Raw genomic sequence first — 15364 nt, forward strand, 5'->3', positions numbered from 1 at the left:
AGAATAAATAGGGTAGGAGTCAAATGGATGTGTAATCTTATTAAGCATGAGATTTGTAAGAAAAGGATGCTGTGGAAGGAATACCTTGTGCAATAAGGGTGATGTCCGTTATGAAAATTATAAGCGGCAGGCTAGAATAGTCGCAACTGTTGTTGCGACTATTCTAGCCTGCTGCTTATTCAGATGCAGAAGAAATTGTTCAATTAATGAGTACCCATTTTGTTAAAAGCTATCAGCCTGATGTACGCGACATCGAGCTCGCTGCTACCTCTTCACTGAATGAAGAAATTCAGGTGTATGAGGACTAGGTAGTCGAGCTGTTGCACAAACTGAATAAGAATTCAGCACTAGGAACAGATAGGATATCAGCACGTGTTAAAGGAGGTGTTCAGCTAACTGGCTATTCCTTTGACCAGGATGTTTAATATGAGTCTCAGAACAGGGAAGATTCCGCAGGAATGGAAAGAATGTATGATAATTCCATTGCACACAAGGGTGGTACAAGAACCGATGTATCCAATCGAAAGGGAAAGTTCCTCATTGCTTGATAAACTTTAGGTTTCCAGAGTTGAGAAGGATGACATTGCTCTCCAAATGTTTTACATAACGGAATTAGTTCATAGAAATATTTATCAAAGGAAGATTACCTTCCTCTAACTGATTAGTTGGCTGAATTTTACGGCCACATGTGTTTATGTGTATATAAAGCATAAAGAAAGCGAAATATAGCATATTTGTTAGTTTTTGATTAAAACGTTTACATTTTTATACCACTTTATCAGTAATAACGTTTAAGATCAAACGCAATGCACAGTTATAAGTGATAATGCACACTGAGAGTTAGCTATTCACATTATACGCCACTGGACGCCATATGGTCACTCCCCTACTTCGTACGGTTTGGGAGTGAAGTTGTTCTTTCCACACAAAGTTAGGATAATCACAAACATCCATGGCGGGATTCGAACCCGCAGTCTCTTGTCTAGAGAGCAAATACGCTAACCACTCGGCCAACTAGGCCGGCAGTGCACGCTCTATGGGAATAATTTTACTGTTACTGCAGAAATATTTTACCCTACTTCTGATCGATTTTAGATCGTTTTTATTGCCTGGAGGGCTCAAACTACTTCTGGAATACTTCCAGATATTTTATTGTATTACAACTTTTACAACAGCAAAACAAAATCAGAAAATAAAAATTTCATACAAGAAAATATAATAAAGTGCAAAATTTAAAAAAATATTTACTACTGGCCTGGAAATTCAAAGTAAATGATGGTGCTAGGCGATGTGCTACTCTACATGTCGATTTTTTTAAAATTATAATTCAACCATTAAAAAGGTTATAAACACGCACGCAAGTTCAGTGGGTTGCCTAAGGGTTAGATTATCGGGTTTTTCCTGCTCTGGAGATCAAAAGTGTTTTTTGTCACTTCAGTCGTCCAATAAGCAAAATGATGACATCACACCAGACGATGAAAAATCATGTACTAACCAAAGACTGCCACATTAAAATTCTAACGCCATATCCTGTTGGTAACAAAGTGAAGATGACATCCACACCAAGTTTCGTAATTCTTCCTATGGCCGTTGGCATATTTTGATCGACTGTTGCCTGTTACATTGATCCATCTACGCCAACCTACTTCTGCTGTCAAACAGCTTCACGTTGATGCACGCGAAAAACATGCATTTGTAATGTTTATTTTTTCATATCTTACAAAATGGGTACAAAATTATGTAGAAATATTTTGGTAAAAAAAACAACAGCTAAATAATTAATACATTGCAATTCAGCGAACTAAAATAGCTGATTTTTCTCACCGCATTTTATATGAAACTATAAAAAACATTTTAATTCGAGGAACAGTTTAATTCGAATTCATATATCTCAAATTCTAGCACTGAATTTCGCAAGAATGCTGTCATGTCTTCACTTTCATTATATTAAAACGACAGAGGAGGCGAACTGATTCAGATATGAGATAATGGAAACAGCTGAAATTAAAAAAAAAAAAGAAAATCGGTCAACAAGGATTTAAGAATATTAGAGGAGGCTGACAAATAACAGATTAACTAGAAAGGAAATTATTTATAGGAAGAAAGTGATAATGTAAACTTAGTCATGTAGCACTATTTTAGTACATTCCTTGAGGGTACATTGTAGAAAATTTTTATTTCAGTAACGGAAGTAGCTCTTAAATATTACCAATGAAAATTCTCTCAAATTGGAGGTTTTTTTTTTTTTTAATTATCTACTGGAAAATTAGCTGAGAAGATAATTAGGAATATTAATTGCGGTGTCCTGATACATCGTCATGGAGCACCGCAAATGAAATTGAAGTACTTTGGTTTGGTTGGGATGATGGACGAGACAACTACAGTCATGAGGCCGTAGTCGTCTCATCCACGAAAAAAAAAAAAGAAAAAAAAATGGGATTCAAAATCCAAGTTTTTTTTTTTTTTTTTTTTCAAAAGGAAAAACCCTGGGTACAGCTAACTTACCTTCAGGCGAGTAGACCTCTCAAAGGTTCTGCACATGCTTGAAGCTTCTTTCAACGGAAGGGCAAATATTGTGCAATCTTCGCGCTGTTTGTTTCACCATTTAAATGCAATTTAAAGAAAAATCGACATAATTGAATAAAGATTCTAAATTTCATTTGATTTTGTCCAGCTGAGCGAAGTTGGTATTTAAATACGGACAAACGAACAATGCGAACTGAATAGATACTTACGCATTTCGCAAACATGCCCCAAAATAGTTTCTTATTGTGATTTATGCAATATAAAGTATGCATAAAGAGAAATATCAGAATCTTCTACGCTTAGCCTATTTCGAAATTACGGAATAAGACCATCGTATTACGGATTCGTCTGAAAACCATAACATAACCCGCATCTCCCCGATGTGCCTAATGTCTTCCATTTGCAACCTACCGTAGAAATGATATTTGCATCCTTTTTCCGAAATAAGCTGCCATTATTATGCACACCATTTTTGAGTCAAAAAGCAGGAGAAATTGCTTGCTTTTTAAAGACTATTTTTGCTTCGTAGACAGTCAAGTAGAGAGTATGTTGTGCCATTGAATAAAACATGATAGCTTACTTAGAATTTTAAGGACGGCAAATGCATGAAGTTAGATGCGTAGGATCGATTAGGTCTAACGTGGGAAGGCATGTTGTCTGAGATCACTCTAATAAACAACACGCCAAAATTAAGAAAAAATGATGCGAAATTTTTATATTGTAATGAAAGGAAGATAATTTATCACTCCTGTACGCTGAACCCCGAGATTACATGTGACATTACAAGCATACAGAAAGTCAAGAAAGCAAACAGCTGTCGTCAGTGTTTGTATTCCCTAGCCGATTAAGCTGAAAGTTGCTCCACTGTTAATTACTTCCAATTGCAAGACTTCCACTATAAAAATGCTGAATTTCTGCTTAGCATAATTAGTAATCGATAATTTTACATTCCGTCATCACTGCTGCAGCAGGATGGTTAACTGCTTGTAAAAAGCGCTTCCAGCTTTTAAAAGTTGTCGCATAGCTTCCAGTGAAATAACTCATAAAGTGCAGAGAAGCAACAGCATTACCACGCATCGGTAAAGAGTTCTTTTTTCAAACTTGATTCGTTAAAATTACAACTGTAAGCATACGAAACGTGATGCGCATCAAAAGAATAAGAAGAACAGAGGAATATTTGGCTGCATAAAGGAGAACTTGTGGACTTTTTTTAACTCAGATTCTCTATTGTAATCATTATTCATTCATCATTGCCACATCGTATTGGAGTTTTTCGTTTGTTTTTAACTTACCCAGAGCAAACACTTTGCTCTGTGTAAGTTTAACATCATGCTGCATTACAAGAATTGTTACAATTTATATTAATTTGCTGGATAAAATATGCATCGATTTATGTATCTAAGTGTCTGAGCCAAAACGAATAGTGTCACAATGTAAACTTGTAGTGATGACAATGGCGCAATCGAACGCACATCAGCTAAAATTATTCTGTGAACAATAATCCCAAATATCTCATGACTCCATTGTGATGTTTATGGTTTTCTCACAAGTTCAACGAGGCGTTTTTTTTTCCTAAAAAAAATTTTTGTTTTCCACCATCAGTGAAGTTTTTGCTTTACTGATGGTGGAAATGATATTCCACCATCAGTAAAGCAAATGATATTCCTTTAAACACGTTTTAAAACCATCTGATCCGGTGGTAGTACACGCCTGTGATAGCGGATATGACTGCCAACTCTAGCTAGGCATAATCAACAGAATATGGCTGTCCACATTCGAAGAGAACAAGGATAACATTCGCGTCAAGATATTTAAAAACTGACTACAAGCGTTCGATCTGACCTCCGCCACAAGGAGATTCTTCTACTTTAAAGAATGCAGCTGCCATTGTGGTTGATCAGTGTGCCACCATGTAGAAAAATACTGTCGTTTTCATGCCATTTTTAGAAGTTGAGAAACATGGATGTTTGTCATTATTCAAGATTTCCTGTATGAGTACCACAAATATCAAATAATAATAATAGTAATGAAACTTTTTTTTATTCCTCAAAGTGAGTAGAAGGATCTCTTTTAGCATAAACTTTTGAAAATCGATAGGCAGCTGGTTTCCAATTTTATCTCCACTAATAGTTGAGTTCATGGCGAAGACTACGGATGCAAGATAACAGTAACCAAATACCTCTGTATCCCGTTTATAAACCATGACGTAACTTTCTCAAATGGTGCGAGTTCTGCATCGATTTTTCTCAGTTGCAGGATTAGAACCCAAGTTTTCACTAAAGCTCAACTCACTTGTATCTGACTCAACAAAGGCGCAGAAAAAAGCGAGTAGAATCGAATCTATAACGGTCTTTCTCCTAGACTGTCTAGCAATGTGTTTTCACAACAGTCTATATAATCAAAATGCAAATGACAATTTTATTTTTCTTTTGACTAATGTAAAACTTACTATCTTAAAAAACGCATAAATCAAATCTGATTGACTAACCCCAGCGAACATATATTAGAGTAGACAGGATGGCGTACGCTTTTTCCTTCAGTCAAAGGATGTGCAGTTCCTTCTGCTTTTCAGTCTAAGGAGCTGCAACTTGCCGGTCTCCTCAAAGCAAGCTCTCAAATATCTGGTAGCCTGTCGGCAACGCGAAGACTTAGCATTGCCATTTTGGCGAATTTCAGTTTATTGCAAAAAATTAAAGACAGTCCATCCGCACCCAGATGATACTTTTAAAGAAAGTCGGTACCCATGAGTAATAGCTCTGGAAAAATAGATAAGGAAATTCCTGCAAACCCCCCCCCCCGCAAACATACATCCATTTATACAACACATAAATAGTATATACTAATCACCAAGAAAATAATTATCCTAAAAGGTGAAACCGGCCTGATATGTTCTTCAGAAATGAAATGTAAAAATAAATTGAAAAACAGATTGGGAAATACATGCATTTCGAAACGTGTAAATCAAAATGCGGGCGATTCACCGATCCTTTGTAGCGACGTCACCGGTCCTCATAACAAGCTGTCAAATAGCGGTAGCAGTCCGAGTGACACGCCATCCATTTATCGTCCAAAGCGCTTTCTTGTATCCGACCGATACTAATGCAGTAGATGAAAAATGGAATGCCCTTGATAACGAAGACGAAGCCGCACTGTTGACGATGTGATTTTCTGCTCGTTTAGAACCAGACACGCATTTTGATTGGCTTTACACCAGAAGTTCCCAACTGTCAGTATAAGAGCGCGGGATGGACAAAAATATCCTGCCCAAAAATATCTTTTCTGACAATGTACTCTTAAGTAAGATGTTACAATCAACTTTCAGACCCATTTTTCACTCACAATTCGATTGGGAAAGACACGAGTTCGATTCTGCGTAACGAGAGGAATCTTTATAATGGCTTTCCCAAACGAAGGTGATTAACCGATTTCATACGGAGGTAGCAGGATTTTCTCTCCCAGGTCTTTCATCCCGTTCATGCACATCGGCTAAGAGAATCCACAGAATTTACAGACAAAAAAAAAAATACTATTATTGAGCGATAAGTGGGGGTTCCGTTTTGATGGTGATTACTGCCATTATGTGTATAGGTGAAGGTTTTTACTAGTTGTGACGATGGTCTGGATGAAGCGGAGTACTCTCCCACAATGAGTCCAAGGACTCCTCGGAGGTGATACGAAATAACAACAATAATGATTTTAATAAGCACTCTTAGTAAGGAAAATGGCGTTGGTATTATAGAATGTTCAGTAAATTTGTAACTAGAGAGAGAGAGAGAGAGATGACAGAGTATTAAGTGCGTACAATATGCCCTGAAACTGGCGACTCGATGCCGGACAATTCGAATTTTTACTGGTACGATTTTATATGGTTCATTATCTTTTAACTCTGTCTTTTTATGTTCACCTTTAGAATGAAAATTTACATTCCGAAAATGTCCTTAGTATATGTTTTTGTGCGCTCTGTGCGGCTTCCGAAGTAAAACCGCTTTCATAGAATTATTTAATAATATTATTATTACTTGACACCTTCAGGGAGTCCAAAGACTCATTGAGGTAGGGCACCAACTCTATAACTCCATCTCCACACACTCAATCCACCAACTACAACGAGCTGCAACTACCAACACCATCTACACCAATGCCATCTACCACTAGTATTTTCACAGACAATCACAAACATCCATGCCCACGGCGGGATTCGAACCCGCAGCCTTTTGGCTGGAGAGCGGATACGCTAGCCACTCGGCCAACCAGAAACATTCTTTCAAAATATTTTTTTATTTTATTAGATATTTGTTTTCACCTTATTTTAAAACAGCTTATTGTGCAGCGGGATCATTCTTCATATAATTTTGAATTAAATTTCAAATATATTTAATTCAAAAATGTATCGCCGAAGTAGCTAATTGCTAACGTTATCAACTGTGTGTGTTCTCAGATCGATTTGAGTGTTTTTTTTTTTTTTTTTTGAGAAAATAAATCTTAGCGCTTTCGTCTGAGATTGTCTTGCACCCTCTATTAAACAGTCCTAAAATGTTCGTGGTGTCCTCGACGTGTTACACCGCATCGTTTTGAAAGTGCACACCAAGGAGAATCCAACTTCTGTACCTTTAAACTGTTTGCATTCCGTGTATTATCCACATATATATTCTGTGTACTCAGCAAAATGGGCGCGCTTGTTTTCTTAAAATTTTTTAAAATGTTTTATGAATCCTGGGCAATCAGATAAAATGGCTCATAGTCGAAGAAGTCAGCTGTCTCAATTTTATTACTTTCATTTGCGAGAAAGCCTCTTTCACTCGCATATCTTGATCCAAAGTATAGCAACTCTGAACGAATTCTTTTCACTATTCTTCAGTAGTCTTCTTCCATCCCTATATACCAGTAAGATCTCTCTTTATACCATTCACGTATATCCACTTCAGAAAATGGATTTATTTTTTACGCTTAATAACTGGCGCAGCATGAACAAATTCATTCTCGAAAGATTTTTAAAAAAAACGCATTGATTCCAGAATATTACGAGAATAATTTTGCAAATGAAAGTTTTCACCTTGTTCACAAGATCCTACTAAGAAGAACTCACGGGGCATAAGTGCTATCATAATTAATCACGAACCAGTCATCTTAAATATGATAGATGAGAGAACTATTCAAGAATATCCGTGCACAGTCACTACAGGATAACCTTGAGTTATCTTGTAGTGACTGTGACTGTCCAACCCCTTAAGTTTGAATGTTTCTTCGTCCTAGTACGCATTTTGAGCTTAAACAGATAAGGAGATTCATCAGTGTTGCATATGGGCTCTGGAAGATCCACAACCTGCTAACTATTCTTAGCTTCCGTGACCATAATAGAATAACGTGGCTAGTCTTATTTTAATGTGAATTGTGTGTGTGTTCTTCTGACAGGTTTTCCTTCATACGGGATAAAAAAAAAAAAACGGTGACCTCTTCGTATGAGAGTGACTAACTCACTTTCAGCTGAAAAGCTCTTTTCAAGGTTCTGTTCGTCCTACAGGGCATTTGAACCTGATTATTTCCAAGCAAAGGACATTATGGATACCGACTGAGCTACCAGGGCTCATTTAAGTAATTTATTAGAACATAATTATACACAAGTATCTATGCTGTTTTGCTTACTCAATCGGGCTGATAGAATCTCTAGACTACCTTGACAAGCGATTCCCATTCTAGTCAATTTTATTCCAGACCTTTTCACGTCTCACCTGTTTGTTCCGTATCGCCTGTTATGACACCGAACTGAGTGACGGTCTTCCAAATATTCGGTGTGCACTTGGAAGATAAACATCTGTTACTCATCGTGATTTACGTCATGATTGTATTTATCCATTGTTCTTACTCTTCGCATGACTCACTTTAATCTTCTTGTCTTTATGATCTGTATCATGCCACATTCCTTATATTCCAGTCACAACGCAGTCTTCTCCATTCTCTTCTCGCCCAGTCTCTTTTAACTCCCAAGATTTTCCGCGAGTGCTTATCCTTGATTCTCCTTAATACAGTCTTTGAATCTGTAAGTTTGGATTGTTTGAAATAACAATAACATAACTCAGGCTATGAGGCCCGTATATTACCAACTGTCTGTAAGAGATCGCCTTGCTCCTTCATATATGGTTGATTATAATATGTTATATTCGTATATCAGCGATAATAAAAGTCTTCTGGAATTTAAGTTTCTGTAAAATCTTTAACAAAAACAAAAAAGACTATGGCGGAAGCACGCATTGCCACTTTGAAGTATTCAGGTTATTGACTTCATATCTTCCTTTATATAATTTTTCCATCTCCACATTACATCTTTGCCTTCCAAGACTTGCGTACTTTACGAACGGAAACCAGAGTTCACCTCGATCAATTGATACGATGCTACAAAATGTCACTATCTCTATGGCAACTAAGTGTATTCGCGTGAGTTTGGGGACGGCGTTCTTGCTGCAGCCTTGCATATGTGCAAGATATCTTTCAACAGGTACAGCAGTCGTCTGATCCATCTCCTCCCCCCCCCCAATCTTCAAAGCCAATTAATAATTCGTTCACTTATCAGCTGTTCATAGGATGGCAATCATTTGTGCTTTCCTGTCTACATTACGCTTTTATACAGCAATAATTTCACTTGGCAAGATTCACATAAACCTTTCATACGATAGTGCTTTGATATCATCTTAGTTTTATGCTCTAGGATCACTGAATAACTACTCCACTCATGTCCAGTCACGAACCATGCCACTATTGTTATGTGCATGCCCTTCCCCACACCCTCACAGGTTATCGGTATTATAATATTAATGATATACCTTCATCCATAATACTAACCGAGGTACGCTATCTGTACGTGAATTTTAACATATTACTCACGCACACACACACACGTCATTATCCATATATATATATATATATATATATATATATATGAGAGAGAGTTTCCGAAAGATTAAAGCCTATTAAAATAATTTAGGACCATATGAAAAAAAATTAATGTTATTTTAGTAGTGAAAACTTCTAATACCATCGCGTACTTGAGTGGTGTTTAGTTTCGAAACAAATGAAATTTAAATTATCGGTAGTGAATGCTTTCAGACATTTCCTATAAACTACATGATAGAATTGGGAAGCATAAATGAACGTTTCAAGGACCCAGGTCGTAATCGCCCAGCATATCGATGAATCTTTAATGATGACCTGTGTCGCAGTGCTAGCTGTCGGCTTCCATCGCCAGTCACATAAAGACATCAAAACAAATGAATGGTCCTAATAATTGGGTTACGTGTCGAGGCAAATCATCCCCCACCATCACACACAAAGCTAATTTGTTCCCTCTCTCTACGTCTGAAAAGGTAAGCGAAGTTAAATTAAGCCTGGCTGCAGGCCAAAGTGCCTCGGAGTCGACCGTTTAATGAGCTTCTGTGTCACGGTCTAATGACAAACTCTATCGGAGAAACTTCGCCTCCTCATATCTCATGCCGGTGGGTGGCGAATGTTCGATAAAAATGAACACTTTCAGAAGGAGCAGAACGTTTAAAGCGGGCATCAACACCAAAGTTTTGTAGGTCAAATATGAAAGGACTTTGAAAGTTGACTCTCCGACATTAATAACGAGGAATTTGAAAGGTTAGAAAGAGAAAGAAAGAAAAAAATAGAAACTCCAAAGAATTTATAATGCGAAGATTATTTTTAACGGAGTGTAACAGTTTAGTAACAAAGGCTGAGTTTTAAAAAATAATGCCTCATTATGTATATCACACTTACGTAATGAAATTCCAAGCTAACTGCTACTTGCTTAAAAAATTCGTGTTAAAAAAAATAAGCCTGAAACACTTGAGAGCATCGTTTTGATGTTTGTCGTTGGTGAAAGAAGCAGACATTGCTGGTGACGTACTTATTATGCTCCTGTGTAAAGAATGTTCTCCAAGAAATTTAATGATGAACTTTTGTTTTTCTTTTCAGTATGAAGCTACTAAAGCTAACTCGCAAATATTTCTAATTTCAGTTTTATTAAATTCATTCCTTTTCAAATAAATTTATGTAATACTAAAGAAAGTTCACCGTAATTTTAAAAAGAGAATTAGACATCGTTTCAGTATGAATCGCCAGGAATTAACAAAACTGCTTTTCATGTAAAAATAGTGTCGCTATAGGAAGGGGAGGACAGCATTTTGTTCTTGCTCTAGTCGAGGGGAGGCAGCACACTGAAAGTATGAAGAGTGTTGTTGTCTAAGATTACTAATCCAGCCATGAGACGCGAATTTATGCAGCGACATAAGCTCTCTTTGGCAGCCTTCCTTAGTATTTCGTAAGAAACAAAAGCTGAAAGTATCATAATATTATAGAGAAATTATTACTTAGAACACGAGACCGGATCTTCTATCATGCGGGAAGAGGGAGGGGGGGAAAAAGCAAGTCTGATATCAATTAGAAGAACCTGGAGGCTCTTAGTATACGGAGTTCGTTCTTTGCTATTCGAACTGATAAACAGATCGATACTAGTTCATTTAGGTAAAAATATTCTGTTCTGCTAACCGCTAAAACTATTACGATATTAAAAAGAGGATATTTTTTAAATATTTTCGTTCATGGCGTCTAACACTACTTGCTGCTATGCAGAAATATGAAATGATGGGACAGTAGTTACACTGTTAAGGAAAAGGGAGGGAAAACGTATTTTAAGTCAACTATTCTGAAGAAATTCTTTTAACAATTGTATAAATAATTACTAACAACCCAAAGTGAGTAGGTAGACTGTTTTGGATTCACTTTTTGGAAATGGGTTGGTAGCTGGTAATCCCTTCTCAAGAGATGAAGCAACTGCCAACGAACATCTGTAGACTTTTGTGATGAGACACGGAAGGCAACTGTTGCCATCTCTTGTTCTTAGCAGTTGGTTTCGCCTGCGATAAAAAGTTGCAGCAGGTAAGAAGACCAATTCGCGACTCTGTTTGATGACTAAAATCAAACCCATAACGGTCTTGCTTTTTCCGATCTGAATTCGTGAACGTGAATACGAGACTATTAAGGAACCTTCTAGAATGTGCAATAGTTCCTATTGAGCATTATTTTTTCAAGTTCATTTATGTTAGATAAATTAAAATTACACGAACAATTTCCTTCACGCACGTTAATTCACGTAACATAATAAGCGTTAAGAGTTCGAATTTCGTTTGAGACAAACCAAAGAAAACATGAACACAACCTTTTTGAATTATCACCAAAGTATTTTTTTGCAATGCAGATAATCTACATTTGATAATTAGAATACATAGAGAATACATTTTTTTTTTTTTGTGTCCTGAGCTTCTACCAGCGTTTAAGATTCAGTGGGTTATCAGCAGCACGGTTACCGAATGAACACATGACAACCTCCAGGATCCACAATGTGGTCGTTTCTTCTGAGACTCTATTTTTCTGCTATATCCATTCCCTCCCCCCCCCACACACACACCATTGTTTAAAACCGGCTAATTTATCCCTGTTTGAAACTGAGTACACTTTTTTCCCCCTTTACAGTTGTCAGATAAAATCAAGTTATTTCAACCAGAATAGGCTTGAAGTGAATATAAAGTAGTGATCAGTAGGATATAATCGAACTACATGAGCATTGTTCTTTACGGAATATGCTTTGAAGATTCGTGTATGCGCGCGCGCGCGCGTGTGTGTGTGTGTGTGTGTGTGTGGGAAGGTAAAAGATCTTTCATTAAATTAAAATATTTCTCAGTATTTTCTGAGCTTGAAAAATTAACATCCAACAACATTTTTCCTTTAAAATCTAATAACTTGATTGCATGAGGTCTGAAATGCTACTGTAGTAAACTTCCACCCAGAATAAAAGAGCGTGTTGGGAATTACCACACAGGGACGAATTAAAAATTCTATTTGAAAGCCGCTAAGGAATTTCAACTTCAAACGAATGTACATAAACACCAACTTCAGAGAATACTGAAATATAAAGTTCACAAGATCTAATTAATTCCTTGGGATATGTCATTCATTGCGCATGATCGTGATTTCGTAACGAATTTCTTTGAGTGAACCCCATATTGCATGCATTCAGAATCTCCATCACACCATTCAGATGTTAATAACCAAAGCACGAAAAGCGTAAAATTAAATACGATCTATCTTATGGTTTCATAATAAATTTCTATTCAACTTTCTTACCAAACTGAAAATTTCTGAAAACGTAAAGCGATGTATACATGTTAATATTTTATACGGAAAATAAAAAGACTCATCTTATGCATTGCATAACTAGTAACGAACATAAGACGCTTTTATGGTCCCGGATAAAATAGTTTAAACATATACATTGCTAACCTGCACGACATACTGAATACTAAGTAATTTAAGTCAAGTGAGGTTGTCAAACAAATTAGGTTTTTATTTATAATACCAGAAAAACTGTAAATATCATTGTTCTGATTTAAATGCACAGCAAAAATACTATTATTGATTATTAGCAATAATAATTCAGTAGTACTGTTCGTAGAAATGAAATTCACAAAATATTCTTGTTGCATGTGCGTGTGTGTGTGTGTATTTTTCAGATCCCAAGTGGTAGCCGATCGACATCATATAATGTAATACACTTGCAAACATTTGCCCCCAAACAATGTTAAATCTTGAAACATCGTTATCTCTTAATAAGAAAAACAACTGTTTATTAATAAATGAAATATTGCGCGAAGTGAATTCTTGTATTTAATTGCTGTTTAGATTTTACAATTAATAAACCTTATAAGTTGTTTCGCAAATTCTACTTATGTTAAAGGATTTTATAACAAAAAGGTACCTTGACTTTCTTTTTCGACTAATAATTATCTTCATGAACCTTATCACAAACATACCGACAGATTCAAGGGCACGAAAATTATTGAAGGTGAAACGGCACCTTTGACTTTTAAAGATAATGTTGTTTGCAGAGGGTCGTACTTCCGACCAGTAATTTGTCTTTGCTGGCAGAGGACTGAACCTTTTACGCTTTCTGTAAAATGAGAAGCTTTAACTGCAAAAGAGCAAGTTCTAAGCCTATTTTCCGCGGTGTATAAGTTTGTTTTATGGTATTATCTGTTTGTCAATGAAAGAGTGCGAGTGGGTAGTTTGACTGTGGAGAAATACTGTGGTTGGAGAAACTAATGGATTAACGCTAACAGGCTCAGCCAATACGTTTTTTATATTTGTTTTACTGTAAAATGTGGTTGTTTAGCAGACGTTGAAAAGGCGTCGTTAACTTTTTATCATAATCATACTCAAGAAAGTTTGTGAATCAAATATTATCGTGGGTGAGTTACGGGTTAGATAATTTGAAAAATCTGTTCGAGAGAATGAACATTTACCACACCATTCGTATGTCTACTGATAACCCACATTTTGCTAAAACTATTATCGAAATATTCCACAGTTGACACCACAATCGATCAAAATATGTTTTCTGAATCGTATTTTTTCTACTTAATTTGGATCATTTAAACCCTTTTCAGTGTATGAAAATGACAAAAACCTGATGATGTCCAATAATTAATAGTATACGCCATTAGAAGTAATATAAGCAATTTTATCAATTTCTTGAAAAACAAGAAAATAGCGCATCTACCTCCCTTCAAAATTTCCAGGCTGTGCGAAGCCATGTTTCAATGTTATTAAGATCTAGTGAATCTAGTATATTTTTATATCTCTGCACAAATATTAAATCCGTATGCCCTCTCAGCAAAACGCCATCTTGTTGTTGCTGATGTGACACTGCGACATAAATATCCTCAGGCCATAAGGACAGTGCATTATTTCTATAAACTGCGTGTGTTCCTCTGGTCAGTTGTTGCTCCCACCCACGAAACGTTATTTGCAATTCTATAGTACATTTTGTACCATGAGTGGGCCAAGGTGTTTTCTGTTTTTAGAAATATTGTATTTTCATATTTATTTTTCACATAGTCCGGAAACCATGCTCTAGAGACCAAACATGGGACTTGTTTCACGTTTGGTCTCTATAATAAGAGGGACAGTGATCTCATACAAGATGATGAAATTTGTTTTCCACCTAAAGACAATCACAAACATTCAATGCCGGATTCGAACCGTAGCCTGTTGGTTGGAGAGCAGATACGCTAACCACTCGGCTAACCAGGCTGGATAGACTACTTCGTGGGATGAAACACCCGTTTCCTGGAATAAGACTGCTGCTACCCCCCCTTATGAATCCGGCTAACTCATCTTCAGCTGAAAAGTCCTTGACATTCTAGAAATGATTCTCCTTTAGTTATTAAAATCTAGATTCCAACCCCTTCTAGAATGCCAAGGACTTTTCAGCTGAAGATGAGTTAGCCGGATTCATAAGGGGTGTTAGCAGCAGTCTTATTCCAGGAAACGGGTGTTTCATCCCACATTGCCAGCAAAATAAAAAAAAAGTAATCGCTATAGCATCAAATACACAAAAGAAAGCAAAAATAAATGCTTTCCGTAATTTGAATCTTAAGAATGCAATTTTGATTTCAGAGATGAGCTTAAACCGTATTCAGCCATAACTCATCTGCAGCGAAATCTATGAACGAAGACAAGCCAAGCTGATTTTCAGTGCTTTGATAAAATCGAAAGCTTTAACATTTCAGTTAAAATCATTTCCTAATCTGCTAAAGTTTGCTGTTGCGCAAATCCCTGCGTGGTTGTGCAATACGTAGCGAAGATTTCATTAACGGAGTCTCGAACAGTGCGGGAATTAAACCTTCCTCTGCTTTTGCATTACAGCTAAAGAGCTATGAGGTAGAGTATTGATCGAAGTAGACCAGAATTAACAGAAGACAATACGCTGCTATTCCCTCTTTCACGC

This window comes from Typopeltis vanoorti, chromosome 8 (assembly GCF_054136105.1).
Source record: "Typopeltis vanoorti isolate ZY-2024b chromosome 8, IOZ_Tvanoo_1.0, whole genome shotgun sequence".
NCBI classification, from domain to species: Eukaryota; Metazoa; Arthropoda; class Arachnida; order Uropygi; family Thelyphonidae; genus Typopeltis; species Typopeltis vanoorti.